General features: G+C 27.7%; 1 pseudogene; it reads left to right on the top strand.

Annotated features, from left to right (window-relative positions):
- Positions 1-1,201: 1,201 nt before the first annotated feature.
- On the top strand, positions 1,202-2,665 carry LOC149578271 (putative inactive methylesterase 20; annotated as a pseudogene).
- The last annotated feature ends 1,537 nt before the right edge of the window (positions 2,666-4,202 follow it).

Here is a 4,202-nt window from a genome sequence, read left to right as displayed (position 1 = left end):
GCAACAATAAAATATCAACAAATCAAGGTTATGTCAACTTGACGTGCAATTTTCTACTTGTTATAAAATTTATATCAAAAAATTGAGATAAAAGAATCTCTAGGAAATTAAATTTTGTTTCTAAACTACAAGGCCTTATCTTAAAAAAAAAAAAAAAATTGATTGGTTAGAATTTTGAATTTTAGTGTAATATTACAAAAAAATTTGGACAAAAATAAGAAGTAGACATATGTTTGCCCACCTTTATCAAAACCAAATAATAACATTTTTTAATAATATTATAGATATAAGAAGTAGACTCATGTCTAGATTTGACACATATTTAAATTATTTTTCCCTTATAGTAGAAGAAGCATAGAATGTGATACATCTTTTGGATTTCAAAAATATTGCACCATTTGAAAGTTATAGTTGTTTTTCAAGTAGTATGTCAATCAACATTTTATACGTAACTCCATTAGAAAATAAGTAATAATTACTTATTGAACTCTTAATTTAAAAAACCTTATATTTATGGAAAGCTAAGAACATTATTAAGAAATCATTTTTATTTCATCACATTTTAATGAAAAAAAAGTCATGAGGTACATGTTCAAAGTAAAAAGCACACAATAATAGGCCAAAAACACAATTTCAAGATGTTTTTAAAGTTGACCATATAGGGTTGGTACAAAAGACTTAGTAGGCCTTATAAATGTATTAATTGTTTTTGTTTATTGTCATGATAGGTGGGAAAAAAGTTGGAATAGATTTTGAAATGCTTTGAGGCATTTTAGAACTACATATTTTTCACATCACCACTTTTTGGCACACCATGATCCTACACATGCCCTTTAATTCAAACAATCTTTGATTTCTTGATTTACTTAATCATGTGATTTGGATATATATCATCATTCAAGAATTTTTCTTTAATTCATATGAAATATTTTAACATATCCATTGTATTTTTTCCCTTTCCCTTTAATAGTCTCTCTTTTAAAAAATGATGACACATGTTAGTGGTCATTATTTTCAATCAAGTTGTGATGCAAATAACCTTTACTTTCTATTTTCTTTGACTTACTTGTGAAATGGATGTGTGTTATCTTTTTCTTCTTTTGACATGACATGGCATGATGTCATTTATCTATTGTATTTTTTCTCCCTTTGCTTATAATCAACTCTTGTGAAAGAGTAGTTTCATTAAAGAAAATTAGTGATGGAGGCAAAGGTAGTGGCAGAGGAAAACACACACTCTATGTTGGTTCATGGAGGATGTCATGGAGCTTAGTCTTGGTAAAAACTTCTCCCTCTCCTATGAAAGGTAGAACATGAAGCCACTATAATAGACCTTGCCTCCTGTTGAATTCACCCAATGGATGCCCACCAAATTCATACATGGTCTGACATAAATTAGCCACTTATTGAGTTGTTCAACTCTCTTCCTCCCCACCAAAAAGTATTATTTCTACACCACTTCTTCTTTTTTCCTCTGAATAAATGATCTATTTTACTTCCATCTAGTTTTAATTTGTTGGGTGCAAGTAATATTGACTTAGGCCACAGTGTTGGAGGCATGAATATGAACTCAATAATGAACACATTACTAGAAAAGATTAGAATCATTGTATTTGTGACAACATTTGTACCTCTCAATGAATTTTTTAACAAAATTAATGTTTTATAAGAAAATGCACCTCAAGAACTATTAGCTCTAAAGCAAGAACATGATTTTGAAATAGTACAGAAAGTGCTTGACATGAGAGGTCTACAAGTGAGGGTGTTGACCAATCTTAAAAACTTGAATGCTGAAATGAAAGATATTGATGATTTTTTTTCCTAGTCTACATTATTTTTGTATGGAATCTTGAGGTAAGTCACTTAGCACAAGTTGAGTGAGTTTTATTGTTTTATTATTTGGATTCTAGAATATGTATGTAGTTGGATCAATATTTTTGTTGTGCTAAGATATAATTAGCACCTTAAAAAATATCTCTCTCTATATATTAAATTAAATTAAATTAAGTTTTAAATCATATTTATGAAATCCCCTAACATTAATTAAAAATATAAAAGAAAAATGATATTTACTTTCCTTCTAAAATTCAATCTTTATATGTATTTATAAAAAAATCAATCCAACTTCAATTTACATAAGCTTATATCCTTTCCATTTTCTCCACAACTTAAGTAGGAAGAAAGGAAATCATGGAGTTTTACCATTGATATGATAAATGAGCCGCGAGAAAGAACTGAATCATGGGGAGACATAAAATTTATAATGGGAGAGAATGGTCTCCCAATATCATTGAAGATGGGTCGTACTTTCTCAAGGCAAATGTTGTACCAAAATAACCCAACTAAGGTAATTAAAGAAGAAAGTAATGTTTAAAAAAAGTTAGGGAGTTAGAATATTCACTCATTCCTTTGTTTACACTTGCAATCATTGACATCTTTTGAGTATGTCACTTACATCAATGATATAGCATGAACTACTTTAAAACATTATCATTTTCTAATTTTGGTCCTCCTTGATAAAGTGGACAATCACAAGCCTTAAAGAGTCTAAAATTAAACTCACAATTCACAATATTATATATAGATTTTTGCTAAAACCTTGTTTTAAGTTTTTAGTCTGATTAAAACCTATTTTGGTAATTTGCAGACATTAAGTTTGAAATGAAAGGACTTCTCAATGGTTCACCTCTATAATATTTCACTTCATTACAAGTAAACAATTGTATATAAGTAATCACATTACTATGTTACATTTAGGGGTTGCAACATATATTTTAATTCATCCCAAATTTGCACATCAAAAGACCAATCAGACAAAGCCAAATCAAATACAGTGAGAAGGAGTCCAAACCCCATGATGTTTAGTGATTAAGACTCCAAGGACATGACTGTCATAGTCATGCATTAAAACAAGAAAGAAAAAATATTTGAAGTATTGATAAGAAGATCCAAAAACAAAACCTCAAATAAAAATGGATCAATGCAAAATACTCTTACCTCAAATGGCTCTCACACATGTAGACTACATCCAACCTCCTCTAGCCAAATAAGAAAGTGATGTCACTTTTCTTCTTATTTTTAAATTATGAACCCAATTTGGTCTAAATTTAGACCAAATTTGGAAAACCTAATTTGGTCAAAATTTTGACCAACTTTGGCATAAAAACAAAAAAAAAATTCAACAAGCCAATTAAGGGCTTGGTCAAAATAAAAGGTCAAAAATTGACCTATAATGTATTAGTGCTTGGTGAGACTTTAGGTTAATTTATTTTGGGTTCCCTAGTGGGTTGTTACAAGGTATGCTTTTATACAATTTTGATATATTAGCTTTTCATTGTGAGTGTTCAAAGGAAATGGTTATCTAGTTATTAAAAACTATTTATTATGAGTGAAGTATATTGATAGTCATTATAGTTAATTTTATATATTTGTAAAGTTTAAGTTATATACTAAATATAATTATTTAATTTTAAAAAAACATTGTGGCTTTAAGGTATTAATAAGTATTTTGTAGAATCTTTAAAGCATAGATGGTCATAAATGATGGTTTCATACTATTGTTGAAACCAACTTAAAGGTGTGCCAATTATCAAGCATACACAATTGCTATAGCAATTATAAATAAGTGTCTTAGTGATCATGCATAAATGTAGTGAAACTTATTAATGAATTTTAGGTTACCCTTTATTTTTGGCTCTTTTAATAGCTGTAATTAGGAGGTAGTGGATAGCTACTAGATTGCACTAACTATTAGTACTTTTCCCAATATAGGAAAGACATTGATTTCTTTGTGTATTTTAGGAGTTGTATACACATTTCCATATTTAACTACTATAGATATGTAAAAGTTATTTTATAGTATTTTAAAATTTATTATTTATTATATATGAAAAAATTATGTATCACTTGTTTTAATATATATTTTTTAATGTTAAATTTTATTTTTTAATAAATTTAACTTTTTAAAGGGTAAATGACTACCAATTTAACATAGGTGGTTGGAATTTTTATTAGCAAGACAAATTGTGTCATTATAGAATGTTTATCAATGTCAATTAAAATTTAGTTATTTTGTATGACATGTATAATATAAATATTTTTATAAAGACAAATTTAAATTTCTAAGTATTCATCTCAACCATTTTTTTTTACAGTAAAAGCTAAGTATTGAAAAAAATAGTGTATTGATTAATGTGCAACTC

Source organism: Cupressus sempervirens, chromosome 1 (genome assembly GCF_028749045.1).
Source record: "Cupressus sempervirens isolate cs-2001-9-10 chromosome 1, ASM2874904v1, whole genome shotgun sequence".
NCBI lineage: Eukaryota > Viridiplantae > Streptophyta > Pinopsida > Cupressales > Cupressaceae > Cupressus > Cupressus sempervirens.
This window is presented reverse-complemented; position numbering and strand designations above follow the sequence as displayed.